The following is a 14413-nucleotide window of genomic DNA, read 5'->3' on the forward strand; positions in this document are numbered from 1 at the left end:
TTACTTGTTCGCAAGTGGGCTCACGTTTCCCTTCTAAGGCTTCAGCTCTTTGCGATTGCCCAGAAGATTCTGGAGGGTCCTGCGATGCTGGTTCGTGGTTGCTTGCTTTTTTTGGGTTAGGTTCGGGCTCAGAGTTTTTTCGTTTTAACCCAGAGGCCAAGCAGACTTGCGGCGCTTTACGATCTCCTTTTTATTGTTTCTACTCCGAAGAGGGTCGGAAATTTGAGGCACAGATGGAAAGTCGAGGGATTGCTCGCATGGAGTTTAACCACGGAGTCCCGACGATCGCGTTATATGCTGCTGGACCGTCGACTACCAAAAATTCCACCATCTGCGTGACGCTCCCGGCTCTGACCGAGAGATCGACCGAGCGAGGTCGTTTGTGATGTTTCCTGAGTGTCCGATTTATCGGATTGGGATCGTCCGTGATCGCGCTTAGGTCGATTCCCATCCTCTCGAGAGTGTTTTATATATAATATTTGTCGAGCATCCGTCGTGTCACCAATATTCTCGCTACGTCGATGTCCTGGATCGTTAGTCCGATAACGAGGAGTTCGTCGTGAGGTTTGGCTTGACCAGCCGTTGCTCTGTCCCCGAATGACACGATGTTGCGGACAGGTGATGTGGCCATGCTGTTGTTACCAATCGTAGGTTTTTGAGTAAGAGAATCCGACCCCCCCCTCGTTCTAGCGCCAAACTGTGGGACCGAAATTCGCACTGTCGATTTTGATTAAGTAAAACGGAGGAAAGCTAAGTAAACCTAACTTTCCCTGAAGGTCCGGTTCTCTGCGACAACCAACGACAAGTGATCAAATAAATGCGGAAAGGTTTTTGAGATTTGGGACTGGACCTTAAGGAAGGCTGCCTACGTACCCCTTCGAGGATCAAGGTCGGACGTAGTTCAGTTGGAAGGGTTGAACAAGAGATCGAACTGCCTGGCGGAGTTCGTCTAGTACGAGCGTTAGTCATAGAAACGGGCATGTCGAGAATAATGCCTAGGGTTCTATGTGCAGAACTCTAAGTAAAAGGATTGTTAGATCCTTCCGAGAGAGACAGGAGCCTGCAGACAAGATGAAAATAGAACGAGAGGCGGCCGGACGTTCTGGTCCTACATTGCTAGTCTACCGCCTAAATTATAAGTTCTTAACCTAACAGGAGCTCTCTAGGTCTCCAATCTCGGATTTCTCTCTCTCTTAATGATTTTTGCTCTCTCTTTTCCTCCTCTCCCAAAGCTCCTTTATATACTCCTCTTATGACGGTCTATTCTCCTTTTGGGCCGCGAAGCGGGCTTTTTTCCATTTTCGTCGGCCTTCATGTTTATCTGGAAACTTGACATTTATCTTCGGGAAACTTGACATTTATCCTTCTGGAAATTTAGCATTTATCTTGTTATGTGAAGATAAACGTAAATCGTCGTATCTATCTCAGACAATCGTAAGCGGACTGTCCGATCGCGTTTTGTCCCTTTTGAGCCGTTTCTAGGACTTCCGTTGTTTTCTACGATTTCTTCGGAAGATCTTCAATCCTTCGTAGAGTTGAGATGATTGGTGTCTTAAGATAACCATCACTGTTTCGCACGAAGAATTTAAGATCTTCCTTCCCGTTGATATCTTACGAGTTTCCGAAGTGTTTCCGACGATCTTAGTTTGGAGTAAGAGCGGGAGTTTTGTACGCGGAATCTCAACGATTTGCTCCGCGAAAACTTGGGAAAGACGCAAAGTACAGACTTCTGACGGCCGGGGCCTAGAACTTATGCACGGAAGCTTGTCATCCGACGACCCGAGCCAGCACGGGGCTAGCCGCCTGGCGGCCGTGGCCAGCACTGGCGCTAGCCGCCGGCGGCCACGGCCAGCACGGGGCTAGCCGCCCGGCGGCCACGGCCAGCACGGGCGCTAGCCGCCGGCGGCCACGGCCAGCACGGGCTAGCCGCCCGGCGGCCACGGCCAGCACGGGCGCTAGCCGGCGGCGGCCACGGCCAGCACGGGCCTAGCCGCTCGGCGGCCACGGCCAGCACGGGCGCTAGCCGCCGGCTTTCACGGCTAGCACGGGAGCTAGCCGCCGGCGGCCACGGCCAGCGCGGGACTAGCCGCCCGGCGGCCACGGCCAGCGCGGGGCTAGCCGCCCGGCGGCCACGGCCAGCACCGACGCTAGCCGCCGGCGGCCACGGCCAGCACGGGGGCTAGCCGCCCGGCGGCTACGGACCAGCACGTGCGTCTCGGCGAGGGCCTCGATTTGATATGTTGATCGTTTTCTGGGTCCTCACCGTTTGAGAGAATGGGCTCTTTGAAGTTTCCCGGCGGCCAGGACCAGCACGGGGGCTAGCCGCCCGGCGGCCAGGACCAGCACGGGGGCTAGCCGCCGGCGGCCAGGACCAGCACGTGCGTCTCGACGAGGGCTTCGATTTGATATCTTGATCGTTCTCTGGGTCCTCACGGTTTGAGAGAACGGGCTCTTTGAAGTTTCAAGGCGGATTCCTTGTCGTTCGGCCTATCTAAACTTAGATCACTTCCCGTTTCTTCCGTATACTTTCGTATGATCGTGTCATCTCAACTACGGACCTAATGTCTCTCGGTTCTTCTTGATTGTATCATCGAAGTTTTACGACTAAATCTGAGTTGGTGTTCTTGTAAAGTTTATCGTGTAAAACAAGAACGATCGACTTTAACATAGGTTTTTTAAGATGTACGACTTGTTTTGCTTTCGACGATTGTTTTATGGAAAGTCCGCGCATGATAAATATTTTTAGCCGTTGATTTCGAGATAACCGTTTTTGACCCCAACAGAAAACATTCCATTTATCCGCGGAATTTGATGTTTATCTTCCAAGCATAAACCGTCATAAGGCTTATGGGTTTAAGAAATCGTAAGCAGGCTTCAAATCAAGTTTAGGACTCTTTGGGCCGTCTTTTGATTCAAGATGTTCGTTACGGTTTCTTCGATAAAGTTAATTTTCCGCGGTTTTATCGTAAACCAGACTGATGACCCCATTTGATCAAGAATCAAGAAATGGTTAAGCCGTGGTTTGCGGAAGGTTGTAGTGAGGGTAGTCGAGACTGCATAGTTTTACTTCGTATTATCGCTTCGGAAGATTTCGGATGCTACGGAAAGACCGTGTGGTACGCATATTCGGTCTTTATAGCGACCGAGCTTGTGTTTGGGCTCGGTCACCCGATGATTGAGTCAAGCCTTTGCCGTTGTTGATCTTTTATTGTTTCGAGTGATCGTGTTTTTTTAACGAAGATACGATCTAATCGTAGAGTTCTTCGCAAGTATTCGATCTTTACGATTTTTTTCGTAAAGAAAACAAAGACGTATAATTTTATCGAATGTTTTGATACTAACTTCGTTGTCAACACAAACCATTGGAGCTTGTTTCGACGCTGCAGACAAATCTTTTGAAGAATTTTATCGTGAAAAATTGATTTAAGTAATTTTTACGAGAATTACCTCTTCAAAAAATATTTTCGAACGTTAATTTCGTTGTGACCGTTTTTGACCCCAACACCCACTATTAGGTATTTTTATTATTATTTATTACGTTTACTACTTATTTTCGTGATTATTTCATGCAGGTCTAAAAAAAATAAAAAAAGATCCAAGTAGACGTTTACCTTCTCTACCGACCGACGCGACCAAGTCGACATCGATCGACATCACTACATCCGCCACGATCGACAGTCTTTCATCTACATCGATCGATATGGTATCTGTCAGGTATAACGTTCAAACGTGTTCAATTCATTAATTATACTTATGATTTTTATAAACTCCGACTGTTTTACACTGGGGACAGTGTAATTTAAGTCGGGGGGGATTACTAATGATTATCTATTATTTTGGGTTTTTATAAAAATATTTTCAAAAAAGTTTTTATTGAGTCAAGAAGGGGACAATGATCTTATTGATATTAACTTATCATTTTCTAGACCAGTTTTAGATTTATTGATTACAAAAGTGCTAGAGATACTAAAGTGGATAAACTTGTCTACTATGTTTGCACTTACTGAGATTGTTTGAGTCTGGGAAGATTACTAATGATTATCTATTATTAGTTTTCAAAAAAGTTTTTATTGAGTCAAGAAGGGGACACTGATCTTATTGATATTAACTTATCATTTTCTAGACCAGTTTAGATTTACTGATTACAAAAGTGCTAGAGATACTAAAGTGGATCAACTTGTCTACTATGTTTGCACTTACTGAGATTGTTTGAAGGAATCAAAGCTAACCTCCAACTTAATACTGACATCACCTGCTTCTCTTGGGGCTTGGTATACATAGGATCAGATTCTTCAAATAATTCTGGAAGGTAAAGCCTTGAATATTTACATCTTTCTCTCTCAATTCGAAATTTTAGGATAGAGTAGAATAGAATAGAGTATAAAAAAATCGAAAAAACGAAAAAAAAAAAAAAAAAAAAGAGAAAAGATATTTATTTAGATTTTATTAGGAAAAGAATTCGAACATGACTTGGTGGCAACAACCATTAAGACTTGATTCACAAGAATTCTATAGGTAAAGGATTTGAACAGGACTTGGTGGCTATAACCATTAAGGCTTGCTTCATATAAATCCTAGGATATAGGTCAAAAAGTAGTGAACAGGATTTGGTGGATAAAACCATTAAAGCTTGATTCATGGAAGCCTGTCCAATCTTGGTCAATAAATTGACTGAGAGAAAAATTAGAAGAGAGAAAGAATAGAAACTACTGTTTACCTGCAGGTCCAGATATTTGTTTGATCATCCTTGCATCATGTGATCGATACTTCCAAGGTAAAGCTACACTTTTATTTTATGCAACTAATGATGTTAGTAGAAGAACTTTTAGACATGATTGGTTAAGTTGCTGGTTAGGAGAACTTGGTTGCTAGACTAGGATATGGTATATTGCACTTTTGTGATTAGGATATCTATAATTTGGATTGCACAATGAAAAATATATTATTTTGAATGATAGACATATTGAGTCCCTGCTATTTTCAAACTTTTTCCAAGACTACCAGTTGTTTTTGCTTGAGGACAAGCAAAATGTTAAGTCTGGGGGAGTTGATATACCATGATTTTTACCCACTTTTAGTCATGGTATATTGGTATTTTAGGATATATTCTATCCATTTTGGGTCTATATTGCATATTTATAGGTTCAGGAGCTAATGGAAGAAAGATGATGATTTTGGAGCATTTCAGAGTTTACACCCGAGAAGGACCGTATCGACCACTCAAGGTCGACAAGGAGAGATGCGCGTCGATCGATGCACACTCAGTGCTATCGATCGACACTTAACCGCAGAAGCCCGGATTTGGTCACAGCCGACTTGAAGCCCAAGACACCATCTATTTACCATAATGCCCATGACATGTTTTAACCTAATTATTCTAAGTATTTAAAGTCTTGCCTATGTGTTTTGGCAAACACGGTTTTTACAATAGCTTTTTAGTTTCATAGTTTTGGTGAGAGAGATAGTTGTCAAATTGAGGGCGTTCTTGAACACCATCTATTTATCTATCTATTTATGAAGCTTTCTATGATTTTGTCTATGTCTTACTTGGCTATGTCTGAGTAGACACCTTTGTTAGATTTAGGGTTCAAATAGGTATGAGGGATTAGCCCAAAATATGATTACCTGAGCATGTGATATTCATCTTAGAAGATCATGCATAATGCTTGTGTAGGAGTAGCTAACCTACACATGAATACAAAGATATAATCCTTGGATTTATCTTCTTTGAGCCAGCAATTCACTTGGAACAAGCGACAGCTGAATGGGTGATTGTTTGGTGAACTGTATTCAACCTACGCACTGTAAAGCTTACTAGTAGTGCATCGATCGATACTCCTATAGAGTGATCGATCGATAGACGTGTGGTAATTGACAATCGATACATGCGACAGCATATCGATCGATACATGCGACAGCAAGTCGATCGATACATGCGACATCATATCGATCGATACCTTAATCTATGACTCGCCAGGGGTGTGTTCATCGTTTCTAGTTATTAGATGGTCGCAACGACAGTTGGGCTATTGCTTAGTTGGGTTCCTTAATATCATGCAAGCATCTCACATAGGAATCATACCTCTATAATCCTGATAACCTGAATAGTAACCTTAGATCTAACTCCTTTAAATCATACTAGTTAAACCCATCCAATCATCTTGAGTAATTGTCCTGCTCAAACCAGTTTCCTTGTTTACTTTTATTTCACTGCAATTAATAATCTTCTGCCTAGCTTAGTTATAATAAGATCTATTAATTCCTCAGCTCCTTGTGGATTCGATCCCTAAGTACTATAATTGACCTCTTTTGATGAGAGTAATATTGCTATAGGGTAACTTGAGCAAAGTCAGAGCTTATGCAGAGTTTGGGGTGTTGGAGAAGATAGAGGAGACGTATGAAAAGATTATGAGGTTTGGGATTTGTCTGGATAAGGAGTTAGTTAAGAGGTTAACATGTGTTTACATTGATAAACTCATGTTCTTGAGGCTTGATGATTTAGGTCGTGGCATTCGGAGAAGCGATCTGGCTTGGTGTCTGAGAGGTCTATGTCAAGCCTGTTTTGTGAGTCGGAAAGTTTTCGATTTCCTTGAAAAATAGATGAACGAAGCAAGAGTTCCTTGGAGTACAACTTTTGCTAATATTGTTCTTTTAGCTTACTGGAAGATGGGGGATTTTAAGAGCATTGAACTGTTACTCTTTGAGCTAGGGAAGAGACGTGTGAAACTTGATCTTGTGACTGTAGGAATTGTCGTCGACTTGAGCGTAGCTGGGTTCGAGGGTACTGCAGTTTTTATGTACTGGAAAAATAATGGGTTTCTTGATAAGCCTGTGGAGATGAAGACTGACCCTTTGGTTCATGCTGCTTTTGGGGAAGGCCAGTTTCTTAGAAGCTGCAATGAAGTGATGAAGCACGATACAATGATATGGAGTTATCAGTATCTATTAGAAGGTGTGGTTAAGAATCAGAAAACTGAAACTTAGTATGTTAATTTCGATGTATAGATTGCACAATAAATTTATTTGTGAAAGATAAAAGTAATTGAGAGGCTTGCATTGTCGCATGATACAGTGTTCCATAAGCCACAATAATGTTGGTGAACATATGGGCCATAAACAGAGATCCATATATATGAGAAGAGCCACAAAATTCAAACAAAAAAAGTTCGAGAAAAATGGTGCAGATTAAGAGTATTCCGTTTAGAGTACGATGGTCTGGTTTAGCGCAACCGTTAGTGAAACTGTCTGTGTAATAGTTAGTTCAATGTTTATAATGGGAAAGAAATGGAAAGAAAAATGTTGATACGAAATAAATAAGCATGATGGACCCAGTAATATTGATGCATCATATGCCATGTGTAGTGCTCGTCCCATTGTCATGATGAAATAGTTTTATATTGTACATAAAAGTTAACACAAATGCATTAATGCTGAATCAAAAATTTTGGGTTGCTTAACATTGCCATGGATAGTAAGACAGATTTGAAACATTCGCTTATGTCAAAAGAAAAAAAATATTAGAAAATTTACAGGCAATAATTACACATAAATTATCAGGCAATAATTACACATAAATTATTTTACATGGTTGGTTTATCTGAAAATAAACTTCTTGGATAAACATTTTTATTTGAGCCTAGCTATATCAATTGGGCATACTTATAACTAAAAATAATTTTAAAAGTAAATTAGTTATAAGGATATTCACATTGATTTTTTTCTGCCTTGTATGACTGTATCTGTAATTTTATACAGTGTTGATGTATAGTATTTTTACATGGTTTTAGCTATTGATTTATGTTTTTCATTTTAGTGTCTAGGAGTTGCATTTAGGTCTCATTAGGTGTTGCATATGTCCATATTGCATATACAGGGGCTGGAATGCACGATTAGGAGTTTTGAGGCGAAATCATGGACCAAACTGCAAAAAATAGAAGTTATGGGGCCAATGTCGAAGATGAAGAAGAAGATACACAGTCTTACACTGGGTTCTCTTTGCAAAGCTCATCCACCTTTACACTCTGTTCTGGTGTGAGTATACTTTCATCGAATGGCTCCTCTACATATGGCTCATCATCATCAATGGGATCTTCAAGTGTGTCTTCCTCTTCTTGTGGCCAAACAAAGTGGCTTGCAGCCATCACTACAAAAAAGAAAAACTAGAATAAAAAGTTAGTCGCTTTACAAAGCAAAACAAAGAAAAGAAAATAAAGCTTAGTCTCAAGAAAAATTGAAATCCTAATGATAAATCTACTTAGTTCACCGGCGATGGAACCAAATTGATTTATGCTTTTATGCACACACCAATTAACCTAATGTGCACGCTACCTCAATCAAATGGTATATCGATGCAGCACTTTAGGATCGAATGGTATGATGAGCCATATGTAGAGGAGGCAGTGATGCTCAGGTTAAATCGTATGTCACATCGGGCAACACTAGAAGGAAGATAGCTCACATGCATTGAGATAAGGATGGCTCAACAGCTCAAAGAGGTAATATATTGGGTTCCACCAACCTAACTAGAAGGTATATGCAATCCCACTTTAGAATTTCATCTTGAGGATATTTACTTGCCTTGTGTTGAGAACATTGCCCCTGATCATGATTCTCTTTGTGCTCATCGATGAATGTCTCGATATGATATGTGAAACTAGGAAACTAGATGAGTTGAGAATAGAAAAGCTTGCTGGAGTTCATATTGAAGTTTGTTTTGACAAGAGCTATCTATGTGCTTCATTTGATCTCGAATCTGAGTTTTTAATGCTTAACGAATCTAGACCTCTTCTTGAACTTGCTGATTTAGGGGATGAACTTGATGTGGATAAGCTCTTGCTTGAGATAGAAAACTCCCTTGTCAAAAACAATCATGAGAATGTGAACATTGTGTATTATTTGATTGATGGAGATAGAGTTGACTACTTTGTTAAAACTTCGTTTGAGCCTGTAGTTGATTTTGTGTTTCCACCAAATGCATTTGATTCTCATGACCACTTGAACGTCAAAGAGCATCTCATGATTCATGATTCATCTTTAGTGAAGCTCTTTGAGGGAAAATATGTCTATTTTCTATGGACAGTAGTGTGCTCCATTGCGCACTTGGTTTCTTGTTATTGTAGGAGAAGGACCAAAGGTGCATTGGCTCAGCCTTTTGATACTTATGATTAGCAATCACACAAAGTCAAGCTAGAGACTTAAAACAAGCTCACTTGGGAGGAAGTCCCATGTTTATCCACCGTATATATTTCTTTATCTTTCATTTTTAGGTTGTTTAATAAGTATTGTTGAGTTTGTTTCGGTGGCCAAGCCTTGCAACTCTAGCCATCTTCATTCCTCCACTTCTGCCCATACCGGTCAAACAAACCTGAGGCCAAGGGTCCTCTACCACCCAGTTCAGCCAATAACTCCAAGTATGTGTCACTCCAACCTTGTAAATAATTAGTTACCATCTTTATTTATTTCCCTTAGATCTATTCTTTGAGCTTACTCTCACACAAGGAACTGAGTGAAGTAAGTTTGGGGGAGAGTCTACTTTCTCACATTGTTTTCTGTTTTTTTTTTCTTGTCATGAGTCTCATGCATTGCATTGTTCATATTTTGCATAAGAAAAACCTGAAAATTTTGAAAATTTTGAATTTTTAAAACCCAAAAACAATCATGTAGTTCTTAGATTGCATTTGCATTGGGGATTATGAATCTGTATGAATTCATGCTTAAGATTGAGATCAATGCCCTTTGAAGTAGTTTTTTGTTGCTTTACCTTTCTTTCCTATTAGGAAGACTCTTTCTTGAAGAAACCTACCTTTGTGAAACTCGCATGATCTTGAAGCAACTCTATAAGACTATTGGACTTAAAATGAATCTATTATTCTTGCTTAGGGGTTTGAAATGCATTCTCATGTCTTAAGCTCGGGTTTTCTTTACTCGTTTTGCCGATATTCTGCTAACCCGAGCATCTCTTCCCACCTTTTAACCATGGCCTTAATTTTAAACCTATCATATGTTTGCTTGAGTGAGGCCTTTTCTTGATAGCTTTTGACATGTGAAAAATCTTGAGAGTATTGGGAACGACAATGGTTGTTTCTCATTACGGCTAGCTATTAAAACCTCAGTATGGCTAGCATATAGGATTGAGAGTGGGATTGGGAAGACTTTTAAGTCTAAGCTTGTTGGGAAAGAACAAAAAGAAAAAAAAATGAAGTAGAAAGTGTAGAAAGAAAAGAAAAGTTGCTAGGGATCAAGTGAAAAGAAAGAGCTCTAAGTTTTAGAAAAGGAATTCCCCTTTGATTCATAAAAAAAAATAAGAATAGGGGCAAAAGAAAAAGAGAGCCAAAGTGAAAAATATTTCCCTAGTAGACTAGCAAAAGAGAAACTAAGTTCATTTGGGTGAGTGAAATAAAGAAAGATCTTTGGGTTTTGGGTGAGAGATTGAAAGTTTGACATTAAGCAAAAGGATAGAAATTGCATATATCTTAGGATTGGGTAGAACAATGAGGATCAATTGTTGTATGCATAAATTGTTCCCTTTCTTAGATAATTTTTTTGCAATGTCAATGCTCCTTGTTTGAGAGAAAACCATCCAAAATCATGAACCACCCACAAAAGCCTTTGAACCGTATTGTTTGAGTTGTGTTGCCAATGATGAATCATATTGATAGATTGTTTAGGTGATGCAATTTATAACTACTTTGAAGGACGTTGGGTTGAATCTTGAATGTGAATTTTGTTGTTCTAGATCCCCTATTTTCAACCTCTCTCCTCTACTCTTCTTGAAAGTTTACTTGATGACAATTAAAGAAGCAAGTTTGGGGGAGTTGATGTATAGTATTTTTACATGGTTTTAGCTATTGATTTTGGTCATTTTAGTGTCTAGGAGTTGCATTTAGGTCTCATTAGGTGTTGCATATGTACATATTGCATATACAGGGGCGAAAATGCACGATTAGGAGTTTTGGGGCGAAATCATGGACCAAACTGAACATATAGGGCCAAAGTCGAAGAGGAAGAAGAAGATATACAGTCTTACCTACATCTCTGAAGTGCCCACTTCAAGAACTTGTCTTCAGCACTTTGTTGCTGTAGGGAAATCTGCGAAGTTACCTAGAGCCCTGAAGTGACCACTTTAGGAAAGCTGCATCTTGCACACGGATGCTCTAGGGAAGCTGTTTTGTTTGGGCCTTTGTATTTTGAAGCCCATTAGGGTTTTGCCTATATATATGTTGTAAAGGGTGTCAAAAACCCTAAGTTACCTCAGCCTCATTTTCTCTCTTTTTAGATCTGAAACTCTTGTAGTTCTTGATTTTAATCTAGTACTTATCTTGTTTATTTCTTTTCTACTCTTCTCTAAACATGATTCTTCAAGGATCGGTGACAGATTCTTGGGTTTCTATGGCTTTTAGTGAGTAGTCTTTTAGAGCTTTCAGGTTGGTAAATTAGAGTGAAAGATGGATGATTGATGATGCTTATGACTAGATTAACATTGTTTTAAGCTTGCTAAGGGTTCTTAATGCTAGATTTGACTTGATCACTCAGATCTAGATTCTAAGCTATTTCACGCCCGGAAGGTGTTTGTTGAAATGCTTGAACGAACTTAGTATTGTCCTTTACATATTTGGCCAACGGGAGTTGATGCCCGAGATGTTTAGTGGTTAGTAGACTTGTGATTCATGCATGCTTGCTTGTTTTAGGCCAACGGGAGTTGATGTTCTAAGCATGATAAGCGTAGGGGTTTCTGTCACGGGAAAGGATTAATCTATTTAAACGTGATCTAGACCTTTAGAGCATATGTTAGTCGATGATGTCTAGTATCTAAGTCTGAAGTCAATCATCTCTGATCAATTACCTTACCCAAGAGCTCATCTTTCTTAGCTTATTTCTAGTAGTAGCTATTAGTTGTCTTTATATTTCATTAGTTTAGAATTTTTCTCACCTCTCTATTTGCTTAGATTAAGAGAGTTTGTGTATTCTTAGTGTTACCGATCACTAGTTCTCTGTGGATTCGATCCTAAAGTGCTGCATCGATATACCATTCGATTGTGGTAGTGTGTACATTAGGTTAATTGGTGTGTGCATAAAAGCGTAAATCAAGTGTCATTTTTTTATCCCTATTTTTTCTTTTAACTATCTCTTTCTTTTTATTTATTCATTAAAGCCTACTTTACAGCTATATATAAAAGAGTTTATATCAAAAACTATTTTGTATGTACAGCTTTATATTTACGCTTAAAACATCAATAGTCAACAATAAAGTTTAACCACAAGAATTGAAACACATATCTATGATTTAGGTAATTAGAGGCATTCTTAAACTTCAAGTGGGTAAAATAGACGAGAAAAGGCTAACCAAGAGATAAAATCTTGTTTATGATTGGACACTACTTCCTAAAAACAATCATCTACCCGCAGCTGCTGAAACTCATATGGTATCTCCATCCTTAAGATAGAAAGTTTTATCACTAGTGAAAGATCAATTTAAGTCACACATCAAAAACTAAACAAATGAAAGTCTAATATATAAAAAGAAGTCTAACTCTAATTAGGATAAAGCTTTCTGAAAAGAAAACAAAAAGTAGATCTATGCGGAATTTTCCTTTTAAACTTAAAATGGACAATATCGTAATTCCAACAAGTAGAACTAGTAGTTTTAATATATCTCAACATATGTTTATTAATGCAGTTTCTCCACAAGCTACCTCCTCCACTAGGGAACTCGAACGCAAGGTTTCTCACTTCCTTTACCTCTAAACCTAATATCATTTCCCTCCGCTGCATGTCGCTGCTGTCTCTCGACTATTCCACCGAAGAAGACACGACACAACCCACCTTTCTTCTCTCCGACAACCACCACCACCGGTTCTCAATTCACTACCGCGAAGACTCAGCCATCCTTGTTCTTGTCTTCTAGAGCTGCTTCAAGAGGATGGATACTGGAGAAAAGACAAATTCTTCGCCATGATTCGGTTCCTCCGTCGCTCCTCAAGACTCCACGAGATTCTTCATGTAAAATTTTTAAAAACTTTATCTTCCTATATATATTCAAGAAAATCAAGAACCTCTCTTTTCTAATGCAATCTAAGGTGATCGATGCGTGGAAAGGCTAGACCCTTCACGAATCAACGAGACTAACTACGAGAAGATCTTAAGGCTTCTATGTGCGGAAAGATCGATGAACGAAGAGGTTTTAGCTTTACCATCAATGATAATGATTATGAGATTTAACCCGTCTTTAAGAATCTACAAGTCTATCATCCACGGTTATGCTGACAATGGCAAGTTCGAGGAAGCAATGTTATATTTGAATCAGATGAAAGAGAACTGTGTGTTACCGGAAACCGAGACATACGACGGGCTGATTGAAGGGTACGGTAAGTGGCAACTGTACGATGAGATTGTTTTGTGCGTCAAGAGAATGGAAGCCGAGGGTTGTGCTCGTGACCACGTTACTTATAATCTACTAGTGTGCGAGTTCGCTCGAGGAGGGTTACTTAAGAGGTTGGAGAGGATGTATCAGAGCTTGATGTCGAGGAAGATGACTCTGGAGCCTGTTACTTTGGTGTCGATGCTTTGAGCTTATGCAGATTTTGGGGTGTTGGAGAAGATGGAGGAGACGTATGACAAGATTCTGATGTTTGGTATTTGTCTGGATGAGGAGTTAGTTAGGAGGTTAACGTGTGATTACATTGATAAACTCATGTTCTCGAGGCTCGATAATTTGTGTCGTGGCATTCGGAGGAGGGATCTGGCTTGGTGTCTGAGGGGTCTATGTCAAGCATGTCTTGTGAGTCGGAAAGTTTTGGATTACCTTGAAAAAGAGATGAAGGAAGCGAGAATTCCTTGGAGTACAACTTTTGCTAATATTGTTCTTTTAGCTTACTTGAAGATGGGGGATTTCAAGAGCATTGAACTGTTACTCTTTGAGATAGGGAAGAGACGTGTGAAAATTGATCTTGTGACTGTAACAATTGTAGTCGACTTGAGCGTAGCTGGGTTCGAGGGTACTGCAGTTTTTATGAACTGGAAAAAGAATGGGTTTCTTGATAAGCCTGTGGAAATGAAGACTGACCCTTTGGTTCATGCTGCTTTTGGGGAAGGCCAGTTTCTTAGAAGCTGCAATGAAGTGATGAAGCACGATACAAAGACATGGAGTTATCAGTATCTATTAGAAGTTGTTGTTAAGAATCAGAAAACTGAAACTTAATATGTTAATTTCAATGTATAGACTGCACAATAACTTTATTTGTGAAAGATAAAAGTAATTGAGAGGCTTGTATTGTCGCATGATACAATGTTTCATATGCCTCAATAATGTTGGTGAACATATGGGCCATAAACAGAGATCCACATATATGAGAAGAGCCACAAAATTCAAACCAAAAAGAGTTCGAGAAAAATGGTGCGGATTAAGAGTTTATTC

General features: G+C 39.7%; 2 pseudogenes; both read left to right on the top strand.

Annotated features, from left to right (window-relative positions):
- The window catches only part of LOC108850580 (pentatricopeptide repeat-containing protein At4g14190, chloroplastic-like), a 17450-nt pseudogene extending 10466 nt beyond the window's left edge, over positions 1-6984 (top strand).
- Positions 6985-12670: 5686 nt separating this feature from the next.
- LOC108850581 (pentatricopeptide repeat-containing protein At4g14190, chloroplastic-like) lies at positions 12671-14197 on the top strand (annotated as a pseudogene).
- The last annotated feature ends 216 nt before the right edge of the window (positions 14198-14413 follow it).

Source organism: Raphanus sativus, chromosome 9 (genome assembly GCF_000801105.2).
Source record: "Raphanus sativus cultivar WK10039 chromosome 9, ASM80110v3, whole genome shotgun sequence".
In the NCBI taxonomy this organism is placed as follows: Eukaryota; Viridiplantae; Streptophyta; class Magnoliopsida; order Brassicales; family Brassicaceae; genus Raphanus; species Raphanus sativus.